General features: G+C 31.3%; 1 protein-coding gene across 2 annotated transcripts in view; it reads right to left on the reverse strand.

Moving 5' to 3' along the window:
* LOC126741056 (uncharacterized) overlaps positions 1–11,443 on the reverse strand; it is a 36,470-nt gene extending 25,027 nt beyond the window's left edge. The window contains exon 1 of one of the 2 annotated variants that reach the window (XM_050447338.1): positions 10,664–11,443. The gene's annotated coding sequence lies outside the window, so the exon portion shown is untranslated. Of the gene's footprint in view, positions 1–6,245; positions 6,899–10,663 lie in introns of those variants that run through there. The other variant, XM_050447336.1, reaches the window with a different exon arrangement.
* Positions 11,444–12,749: the final 1,306 nt, after the last annotated feature.

A 12,749-nucleotide genomic window follows, 5' to 3' on the forward strand; every position in this document is an offset into this window, starting at 1 on the left:
GTTTACATTTTTTTTTTAGTCACTTTTGTTCGCTTATAACAACTCACCCTGTATACCGATCGGGCCCAAAAAGTATACAGACACGTAAGCCCCAAGAACCCATATATCCTGAAAATTTCAGCTCGATTAAACGCTTTAAAATTGAGATCTCGTGAGCAACTCGATTTTTACCAATTTTTTTACGAATTTTTGACTTTGAGACAGTACCGCTCCGTTTGGTGGTACCCGAAAAAAAAATCGTTTACGGATCCATCATTCCCAATGTATTGAGAGACCCTATGCCAAATTTCATCGTTTCGCTAGCCATACAGCCAAAGATATGAATTTTTATTTCCAAAAAAACACGATTTTTCGGACCCGGGCCCGCGTGCATAATATAGTCGCAGACGCTCCTATATAACAAGTATAGTCGCTTCGCTCCTATACTTTTGGTCCGTGGGGACCAGTTTGGAACTTTTAGGTTTTGTCTGTGAATGGCTATAAAGGAATTCTTAAAAAAAAACAAAAATTATGAGGTGTACCAACGTATATATGCCAAGGAAAGAGATGACCAGTGGATGGGGTATCATGCTTCAAAGAACCATAATTTGTTATATAGTCGCGTTGTGTGTCAGTATCCTGTCTTATATTTTAAATATCTGTCAAAATATGTTAATTGTATCCTAAATAAACCATAAATACCAAATTCAGAGAGAAGTTCCCATAAGGGTCTATTTATTGAAATAGAACAAACAGGATTTTACGTCGATTTGTTTTAATTTTTCTTTTTATTTTAAAATGTAATAGTAATAAAATATCAAAAGAATTGACAGGAGGAGAATTAGAAATAAAAGAAACCATCAACGAATTGAATCGAAGCTATAGAAGCCGAGATATAAGTAAAAATGTGGGAAAAACAAAAGAAAACTGGTTTTTTCTCACGGTATAATTTTTTTTTCTTAAAATGATAACTGACAAATTATAATGTAAGCCCTAAGTTGGCAATTTCCAGTAAAAAAACCCCAAAAAAAAAAAATTTTTTTTTTGCTCCAAAATCGAAAGGGGTATAGCCATGAAAAATTGTGAAAAAATGGTTTTTATTTTTTTCTAACTAAACTATAACTCTAACAACTTTTTGTCCTAAACAAAAGTTCTAGGGAATATTACGAGGTATTTAAATGTTAAAACTAATTGATTATAGCTATCACAGATTCGGAGAAAATTGTAAAAAACTATTAATCATAAATATCGAATTATCAAGAGCCCTATGAAAAAATTTCAACTTTTTATTTTTCTATCTTGTACTACTTCAGGATACCTTTCAAGAAGGTTATTATCGATTTGACTCTAAAATGAACAGAAAACCTATTTCTTTGCATTTTTCGATTTTCGAACAAAATCCGGCCCAAAATGAAAATTTTTTCAAAACATGCTCCAAATTCAAAATTTCTTTTTTCTGGCTAAAGACCATTCAAAAAGTAATGAAAAAGCTTAACGACAAAATTTTTCAAAGTCTATAATAATGCTACAATATTATGAAAGAAGATAAGTTCTTAGATAACTAATTAAGATAACTAATTAAGATAAAAGGAATAGGGTAATACAAAATATTATCTATAAATATATACATATCATCTAATAGCAGATTTTAATCAAATAGGAAATTTTGATAGTCACGTGACCCTAGAACTCAATATTTTAAAATTTTGTAAAAGATCAACAATTGCATCCTAAATAAATCCCAAATTCCAAATTTGAACCCAATCGGATCAATAGCAAAAAAGTTATGGAAGTCACGTGACTTTAAAATTCAATCTGTCAAATTTCTGGCAAAATTTATTACTTGCATCCCAAATAAAGCCTAAATACTAAATTTCAACCCAATCGGATCAATAGCAAAAGAATTATGAAAGTCACGTGACTTTAAAATATAATTTGTCAATTATCTATTAAAATTTATTAATTGTATCCTAAATAAAGCATAAATACCAAATTTGAATCCAATCGGACTCATAGCAAAAAAGTTACAATAGTCACGTGACCCGGAAATCAAATGTCAAATATCTGTCAAAAATAAATAACTGCATCCTAAATAAAGCCAAATACCAAATTTGAACCCAATCAGACCAATAGCAAAAAAGTTACAATAGTCACGTGACCTGAAAGTCAAATGTCAAATATCTGTGAAAAATTAATAATTGCATCCTAAATAAACCCCAAATACCAAATTTCAATCAAATCGGACAAATAGGAAGAAAGTTAAGGTAGTCACGTGACCTTAAAACATAGTCATGTCAAATATCTGTAAAAATTTATTAATCTTATCCGAAATAGGTACTAGGTACCAAATTTCAACCAAATCGCACCAATACCAAAAAAGTTATGATACTCGACTAACCTTAAAAATCAATAATTTCAAAAAATTTTTATTTATATCCCAAAAGCAATGTTTAAGAATTATTAACATATATTAATAATAAACTAAATAGTAAAAACTCACCTAATATCTAAATTTTTATTTTAAATTAAGTAGATCATTACGACTGACCCGTGTATATATTCAAATAATTTTAGTAAAATAATAGGGCAAATTTCATTTAGTCTCACCCCGGTATAAAACTACTGACATTTCAAAAAAACGGCATTTTTCGAAGACGTCAAAATGTTTGTCGAATTTTCCTGGCCGCAATACACAATTTCCCCTATTGATATGCACAGATTCGGAAAGCCCATTCATTTTCTGATTCGGTGCTTCCTTTCCCTGATCGTTTCCGGTTCATTTTCATTCATAATTTTACAAAAAACCCAACCAAGTCCCGGCCACCTGTCACGAGCAAAAAATTTGTATCCACCATGCGTCAAAGTATTGTTCCCACCAGCCATTTCATCAGAGTTTAGGTTGACACCTCCAATTACCTGCAAAAACGCAAAAAAATGGACTTTTTTCATAAAATCGCATTTTTCGGGTACTTGTACTATCGCTGGAACCCTGAAATTTTAGTATGTGTTGTAAAACAAAATTTCGAATCCTTTAGATGTTGTTTGATCTTTTCACCATGTACAGGGACGCGGCAAATGAATTAAACGCGAAAATTCGAATTGCTCAGAACCTATTAAAGTTGGAAGATTGTAATTTCACACAAATAATGGGGTTATTATAGTATTTAATCCCTGAGAATATAAATGGTCCAGGTGCCACCACTAAAAAGTTATTAAATAAAATGTGATTTTCGGGTCGGACCTTCATGGGTAAAGTTCATTATTGCTCGCCCTGTATGATTCCCAAAAATTTCGGTTATATGGCATATAAAAGGTAAAGGATGAAGTTATTTTTTGAAAAAAAAAATTTTCCCAAAATAAGTATCGTTTGGCGGAAAATCCCAAAAAACTGAAAATGCCAGAACTCGTAAAATAAATTTTTTACAAAAAAAAGCTCCAAGTATGTCAAATCTCTTATAAAATGAAGTCTTTTCGCCGAAACACTTTTTTTATAAAAATTTTTTTTTAGCCTCTGGAGAAGTTTGAATTTTTTTTTTAGTCACTTTTGTTCGCTTATAACAACTCACCCTGTATACCGATCTGGCCCAAAAAGTATACAGTTCTTAAGCCCCCACCGACCCTTATGTCCTAAAAATTTAAAGTCTTTTAAAGGCTTTTTATTTGAGTTCTCGCGTCTGAAAGGAATTTGACCCGTTTTTTTACGAATTTTTGACTTTGAGACAGTACCGCTCCGTTTGGTGGTACCGGAAAAAAAAATCGTTTACGGATCCATCATTCTCAATGTATTGAGAAACTCTATGCCAAATTTCATCGTTTCGCTAACCATACAGCCAAAGATATGAATTTTTATTTCCAAAAAAACACGATTTTTCGGGCCCGGGCTCGCGTGCATAATATAGTCGCAGACGCTCCTATATAACAAGTATAGTCGCTTCGCTCCTATACTTTTGGTCCGTGGGGACCAGTTTGGAACCTCTAAGTCCTGTCAGTGATGGGCCTTAGAGGATTTCTTAAAACAAAACAAAAATTATCAGGTGTACCAACGTTTATATGCCAAGGAAAGAGATGACCAGTGGTTGGGGTATTATGCTTCAAAGAACCATAATTTGTTATATAGTCGCGTTGTGTTATATTTCAAATATCTGTCAAAATATATTAATTGTATTCTAAATTAAGCCTGAGTACCAAATTCCAACAGAATCGGACCAATAGCAAAAAAGTTACGGTAGTCACGTGACCTTAGCTGAAACTCAAATGTCAGTTATCTGTCATAATTTATTAGTTGTATCCTAAATAAACCATAAATACCAAAATTAGAGAGAAGTTCCCATAAGGGTCTATTTATTGAAATAGAACAAACGGGATTTTACGTCGATTTGTTTTAATTTTTCTTTTTATTTTGAAAAGTAATAGTAATAAAATATCAAAAGAATTGACAGGAGGAGAATGAGAAATAAAAGAAACCATCAACGAATTGAATCGAAGCTATAGAAGTCGAGATATTAGTAAAAATGTGGGAAAAACAAAAGGAAACTGGTTTTGGAAAACGGTATAATTTTTTTTTCTTAAAATGATGACCGACAAATTATAATGTAAGTCCTAAGTTGGCAATTTCCAGTAAAAAAAACCCAAGAAAAAAAAAATTTTTTTTGCTCCAAAATCGAAAGGGGTATAGCCATGAAAAATTGCGAAAAAATGGTTTTTATTTTTTTCTAAATAAACTATAACTCTGACAACTTTTTCTCTTAAACAAAAGTTCTAGGGAATGTTACGAGGTATTTGAATGTTAAAACTAATTGATTATAGCTATCACAGATTCGGAGAAAATTGTAAAAAACTATTAATCATAAATATCGAATTATCAAGAGCCCTATGGAAAAATTTCAACTTTTTATTTTTCTATCTTGTACTACTCCAGGATACCTTTTAAAAAGATTATTATCGATTTGACTCTAAAATGAACAGAAAACCTATTTATTTGCATTTATCGATTTTCGAACAAAATCGGGCCCAAAATGAAAATTTTTTCAAAACATGCTCCAAATTCAAAATTTCTTTTTTTTGGCTAAAGACCACTCAAAAAGTAATAAAAAAGCTTTATGACAAAATTTTTCAAAATCTATAATAATGCCACAATATTACGAGAGAACATAAGTTTCCTTTAAAGCCTATGTATTCGAACCGATGATTTCTTAATTTTATTTTTAAAGGCAAATTTAAGAAATAATTTAACAAAATAAGATAAAAGGAATAGGGTAATACAAAATATTATCTACAAATATATACATATCATCTAATAGCCAATTTCAATCAAATAGGAAATTTTGATAGTCACGTGACCCTAGAACTCAATATTTTAAAATTTTGTAAAAAATCAACAATTGCATCTTAAATAAACCCCAAATTCCAAATTTGAACCCAATCGGATCAATAGCAAAAAAGTTATGGAAGTCACGTGACTTTAAAATTCAATATGTCAAATTTCTGTCAAAATGTATTACTGGCATCCTAAATAAAGCCCAAATACTAAATTTCAACCCAATCGGATCAATAGCAAAAGAATTATGAAAGTCACGTGACTTTAAAATATAATTTGTCAATTATCTGTTAAAATTTATTAATTGTGTCCTAAATAAAGCATAAATACCAAATTTGAACCCAATCGGACTCATAGCAAAAAAGTTACAATAGTCACGTGACCCGGAAGTCAAATGTCAAATATCTGTCAAAAATTAATAATTGCATTCTAAATAAAGCCCAAATACCAAATTTGAACCCAATCGGACCAATAGCAAAAAAGTTACAATAGCCACGTGACCTGGAAGTCAAATGTCAAATATCTGTGAAAAATTAATAATTGCATCCTAAATAAACCCCAAATACCAAATTTCAATCAAATCGGACAAATAGGAAGAAAGTTAAGGTAGTCACGTGACCTTAAAACATAGTCATGTCAAATATCTGTCAAAATTTATTAATCTTATCCGAAATAGGTACTAGGTACCAAATTTCAACCAAATCGCACCAATAGCAAAAAAGTTATGATACTCGACTAACCTTAAAAATCAATAATTTCAAAAAATTTTTGTTTATATCCCAAAAGCAATGTTTAAGAATTATTAACATATATTAATAATAAACTAAATAGTAAAAACTCACCTAATATCTAAATTCTTATTTTAAATTAAATAGATCATTACGACTGACCCGTGTATATATTCGAATAATTTTAATAAAATAATCGGGCAAATTTCATTTCGTCTCACCCCGGTATAAAACCACTGACATTTCAAAAAAACGGCATTTTTCGAAGACGTCAAAATGTTTGTCGAATTTTCCTGGCCGCAATACACAATTTCCCCTATTGATATGCACAGATTCGGAAAGCCCATTCATTTTCTGATTCGGTGCTTCCTTTCCCTGATCGTTTCCGGTTCATTTTCATTCATAATTTTACAAAAAACCCAACCAAGTCCCGGCCACCTGTCACGAGCAAAAAATTTGTATCCACCATGCGTCAAAGTATTGTTCCCACCAGCCATTTCATCAGAGTTTAGGTTGACACCTCCAATTACCTGCAAAAACGCAAAAAAATGGACTTTTTTCATAAAATCGCATTTTTCGGGTACTTGTACTATCGCTGGAACCCTGAAATTTTAGTATGTATTGTAAAACAAAATTTCGGATCCGTTAGATGTTGTTTGATCTTTTCACCATGTACAGGGACGTGACAAATGAATTAAACGCGAAAATTCAAATTGCTCAGAACCTATTAAAGTTGGAAGATTGTAATTTTACACAAATAATGGGGTTATTAAAGTATTTAATCCCTGAGAATATAAATGGTCCAGGTGCTACCACTGAAAAGTTATTAAATAAAAAGTGATTTTCAGGTCGGACCTTCATGGGTAAAGTTCATTATTGCTCACCCTGTATAGTTCCCAAAAATTTCGGTTATATGGCATATAAAAGGTAAAAGATAAAGTTATTTTTTGAAAAAAAAAATTTTCCCAAAATAAGTATCGTTTGGCGGAAAATTCCAAAAAACTGAAAATGCCAGAACTCGTAAAATAAATTTTTTACAAAAAAAAGCTCCAAGTATGTTAAATCTCTTATAAAACGAAGTCTTTTCGCCGAAACACTTTTTTTATAAAAATTTTTTTTTAGCCTCTGGAGAAGTTTCAATTTTTTTTTTAGTCACTTTTGTTCGCTTATAACAACTCACCCTGTATACCGATCTGGCCCAAAAAGTATACAGTTCTTAAGGCCCCACCGACCCTTATGTCCTAAAAATTTTAAGTCTTTTAAAGGCTTTTTATTTGAGTTCTCGCGTCTGAAAGGAATTTGACCCATTTTTTTACGAATTTTTGACTTTGAGACAGTACCGCTCCGTTTAGTGGTACCGGAAAAAAAAATCGTTTACGGATCCATCATTCTCAATGTATTGAGAGGCCCTATGCCAAATTTCATCGTTTCGCTAACCATACAGCCAAAGATATGAATTTTTATTTCCAAAAAAACACGATTTTTCGGGCCCGGGCTCGCGTGCATAATATAGTCGCAGACGCTCCTATATAACAAGTATAGTCGCTTCGCTCCTATACTTTTGGTCCGTGGGGACCAGTTTGGAACCTTTAGGTCTTGTTTGTGAAAAGCCATAAGGGAATTAAAAAAAAAAATCAAAAATTATCAGGTGTACTTAGGTGAGTCGGGGAGGCTAACGTTTACCTGCCAAGGTAAGAGAGGACCAGTTGTTGGGGTATCATGCTTCAAAGAACCATAATTTGTTATATAGTCGCGTTGTGTGTCAATATACTGTCTTATATTTCAAATATCTCTCAAAGTATATTAATTGTATCCTAAATATAGCCTGAATACCAAATTCGAACAGAATCGGACCAATAGCAAAAAAGTTACGGTAGTCACGTGACCTAGGCTGAACCTTAAATGTCAGTTATCTGTCATAATTTATTAGTTGTATCCTAAATAAACCATAAATACCAAATTCAGAGAGAAGTTCCCATAAAGGTCTATTTCTTGAAATAGAACAAACAGGGATTTTACGTCGATTTGTTTTAATTTTTCTTTTTATTTTGAAAAGTAATAGTAATAAAATATCAAAAGAATTGACAGGAGGAGAATAAGAAATAAAAGAAACCATCAACAAATTGAATCGAAGCTATAGAAGCCGAGATATTAGAAAAAATGTGGGAAAAACAAAAGAAAACTGGTTTTTTCCCACGGTATCATTTTTTTTTCTTAAAATAATTATTGACAAATTATAATGTAAGCCCTAAGTTGGCAATTTCAAGTAAAAAAAACCCAAGAAAAAAAAAATTTTTTTTTGGTCGAAAATCGAAAGGGGTATAGCCATGAAAAATTGCGAAAAAATGGTTTTTATTTTTTTAAAAATAAAATATAACTCTGACAACTTTTTGTCTTAAACAAAAGTTTTCGGGAATATTACGAGGTATCCGTGCGTTAAAACGAATCGGTTCTAGCTATTATACAATCGGAGAAAATTGGAAAAAACTATTAAACATAAATATCGAATTATCAAGAGCCCTATGGAAAAATTTCAATTTTTTATTTTTCTAACCTGTACTACTTCAGAGTATCTTTAAAAAAGATTATTACCAATTTGACTCTAAAATGAACGGAAACCTATTTCTTTGCATTTTTCGATTTTCGAACAAAATCCGGGGTCAAAATGACCATTTTTCCAAAATATGCTCCAAATTCAAAATTTCTTTTTTCTGGTTAAAGACCATTCAAAAACTAATAAAAAAGCTTTATGACAAAATTTTCCACGATTTATACGAGTGCCATAATATAAAGGGAAAAATTAGGTTCCATAAGAGCCTATGTACAGGGATAAGACAACCGGGCTTTTACGTCGATTTTTTAAATTTTTCAGTTTTATTTCGAAAGGCAATTGTAATAAAATATAAAAAGAATTAACTGGAGGAGAATAAGGAATAATAGAAACTATCAACGAATTGAATCGAAGCTATACAAGTCGAGATATTAGTAAAAATGTGAAAAAAAATAAAAGAAAACTCGTTTTTTCCCACGGTACCATTTTTTTTCTTAAAATTATAATCGACAAATTATAATGTAAGCCCTAAGTTGGCAATTTCCAGTAAAAAAAACCCAAGAAAAAAAAATTTTTTTTTTGCTCCAAAATCGAAAGGGGTATGCCATGAAAAATTGTGAAAAAATGGTTTTTATTTTTTTCTAAATAAACTATAACTCTGACAACTTTTTGTCTTAAACAAAAGTTCTAGGGAATGTTACGAGGTATTCGAATGTTAAAACTAATTGATTATAGCTATCACAGATTCGGAGAAAATTGTAAATAACTATAAATCATAAATATCGAATTATCAAGAGCCCTATAGAAAAATTTCAATTTTTTATTTTTCTATCTTGTACTACTTCAGGATACCTTTCAAAAAGGTTATTATCGATTTGACTCTAAAATGAACAGAAAACCTATTTATTTGCATTTATCGATTTTCGAACAAAATCGGGCCCAAAATGAAAATTTTTTCAAAACATGCTCCAAATTCAAAATTTCTTTTTTCTGGCGAAAGACCACTCAAAAAGTAATAAAAAAGCTTTATGACAACATTTTTAAAAATCTATAATAATGCCACAATATTACGAGAGAACATAAGTTCCCTTTAAAGCCTATGTATTCGAACCGATGATTTCTTAATTTTTTTTTTAAAGGCAAATTTAAGAAATAATTTAACAAAATAAGATAAAAGGAATAGAATCATACAAAATATTATCTACAAATATATACATATCATTTAATAGCCAATTTCAATCAAATAGGAAATTTTGATAGTCACGTGACCCTAGAACTCAATATTTTAAAATTTTGTAAAAAATCAACAATTGCATCCTAAATAAACCCCAAATTCCAAATTTGAACCCAATCGGATCAATAGCAAAAAAGTTATGGAAGTCACGTGACTTTAAAATTCAATCTGTCAAATTTCTGTCAAAATGTATTACTGGCATCCTAAATAAAGCTCAAATACTAAATTTCAACCCAATCGGATCAATAGCAAAAGAATTATGAAAGTCACGTGACTTTAAAATATAATTTGTCAATTATCTGTTAAAATTTATTAATTGTATCCTAAATAAAGCATAAATACCAAATTTGAACCCAATCGGACTCATAGCAAAAAAGTTACAATAGTCACGTGACCCGGAAGTCAAATGTCAAATATCTGTCAAAAATTAATAATTGCATTTTAAATAAAGCCCAAATACCAAATTTGAACCCAATCAGACCAATAGCAAAAAAGTTACAATAGTCACGTGACCTGGAAGTCAAATGTCAAATATCTGTGAAAAATTAATAATTGCATCCTAAATAAACCCCAAATACCAAATTTCAATCAAATCGGACAAATAGGAAGAAAGTTTTGATAATCACGTGACCTTAAAACATAGTCATGTCAAATATCTGTAAAAATTTATTAATCTTATCCGAAATAGGTACTAGGTACCAAATTTCAACCAAATCGCACCAATACCAAAAAAGTTATGATACTCGACTAACCTTAAAAATCAATAATTTCAAAAAATTTTTATTTATATCCCAAAAGCAATGTTTAAGAATTGTTAACATTTATTAATAATAAACTAAATAGTAAAAACTCACCTAATATCGAAATTTTTATTTTAAATTAAGTAGATCATTACGACTGACCCGTGTATATATTCGAATAATTTTAATAAAATAATCGGGCAAATTTCATTTCGTCTCACCCCGGTATAAAGACACTGACATTTCAAAAAAACGGCATTTTTCGAAGACGTCAAAATGTTTGCCGAATTTTCCTGGCCGCAATACACAATTTCCCCTATTGATATGCACAGATTCGGAAAGCCCATTCATTTTCTGATTCGGTGCTTCCTTTCCCTGATCGTTTCCGGTTCATTTTCATTCATAATTTTACAAAAAACCCAACCAAGTCCCGGCCACCTGTCACGAGCAAAAAATTTGTATCCACCATGCGTCAAAGTATTGTTCCCACCAGCCATTTCATCAGAGTTTAGGTTGACACCTCCAATTACCTGCAAAAACGCAAAAAAATGGACTTTTTTCATAAAATCGCATTTTTCGGGTACTTGTACTATCGCTGGAACCCTGAAATTTTAGTATGTGTTGTAAAACAAAATTTCGGATCCTTTAGATGTTGTTTGATCTTTTCACCATGTACAGGGACGCCGCAAATGAATTAAACGCGAAAATTCGAATTGCTCAGAACCTATTAAAGTTGGAAGATTGTAATTTTACACAAATACTGGGGTTATTAAAGTATTTAATCCCTGAGAATATAAATGGTCCAGGTGCCACCACTAAAAAGTTATTAAATAAAATGTGATTTTTAGGTCGGACCTTCATGGGTAAAGTTCATTATTGCTCGCCCTGTATGGCTTACGAAAATTTCGGTTATATAGCATATGAAAGGTAAAGGATGAAGTTATTTTTTGAAAAAAAAAAATTTTCCAAAATAAGTATCGTTTGGCAGAAAATTCCAAAAAACTGAAAATGCCAGAACTCGTAAAATAAATTTTTTACAAAAAAAAGCTCCAAGTATGTTAAATCTCTTATAAAACGAAGTCTTTTCGCCGAAACACTTTTTTTATAAAAATTTTTTTTTAGCCTCTGGAGAAGTTTGAATTTTTTTTTTAGTCACTTTTGTTCGCTTATAACAACTCACCCTGTATACCGATCTGGCCCAAAAAGTATACAGTTCTTAAGCCCCCACCGACCCTCATGTCCTAAAAATTTAAAGTCTCTTAAAGGCTTTTTATTTGAGTTCTCGCGTCTGAAAGGAATTTGACCCATTTTTTTACGAATTTTTGACTTTGAGACAGTACCGCTCCGTTTGGTGGTACCGGAAAAAAAAATCGTTTACGGATCCATTATTCTCAATGTATTGAGAGACCCTATGCCAAATTTCATCGTTTCGCTAACCATACAGCCAAAGATATGAATTTTTATTTCCAAAAAAACACGATTTTTCGGGCCCGGGCTCGCGTGCATAATATAGTCGCAGACGCTCCTATATAACAAGTATAGTCGCTTCGCTCCTATACTTTTGGTCCGTGGGGACCAGTTTGGAACCTTTAGTTCTTGTCAGTGATGGGCCTTAGAGGATTTCTTAAAAAAAATCGCAAATTATCAGGTGTACTTAGGTGAGGATAACGTTTATCTGCCAAGGAAAGAGAAGACCAGTTGTTGGGGTATCATGCTTCAAAGAACCATAATTTGTTATATAGTCGCGTTGTATGTCAATATACTGTCTTATATTTCAAATATCTCTCAAAGTATATTAATTGTATCCTAAATAAAGCCTGAATACCAAATCCGAACAGAATCGGACCAATAGCAAAAAAGTTACGGTAGTCACGTGACCTAGGCTGAAACTCAAATGTCAGTTAAGTATCTGTCATAATTTATTAGTTGTATCCTTAATAAACCATAAATACCAAATCCAGAGAGAAGTTCCCATAAGGGTCTATTTATTGAAATAGAACAAACGGGATTTTACGTCGATTTGTTTTAATTTTTCTTTTTATTTTAAAATGTAATAGTAATAAAATATCAAAAGAATTGACAGGAGGAGAATAAGAAATAAAAGAAACCATCAACGAATTGAATCGAAGCTATAGAAGCCGAGATATTAGTGAAAATGTGGGAAAAAACAAAAGAAAACTGGTTTTTTCCCACGGTATCA

The sequence above is a fragment of the Anthonomus grandis genome, chromosome 10 (assembly GCF_022605725.1).
Source record: "Anthonomus grandis grandis chromosome 10, icAntGran1.3, whole genome shotgun sequence".
In the NCBI taxonomy this organism is placed as follows: domain Eukaryota; kingdom Metazoa; phylum Arthropoda; class Insecta; order Coleoptera; family Curculionidae; genus Anthonomus; species Anthonomus grandis.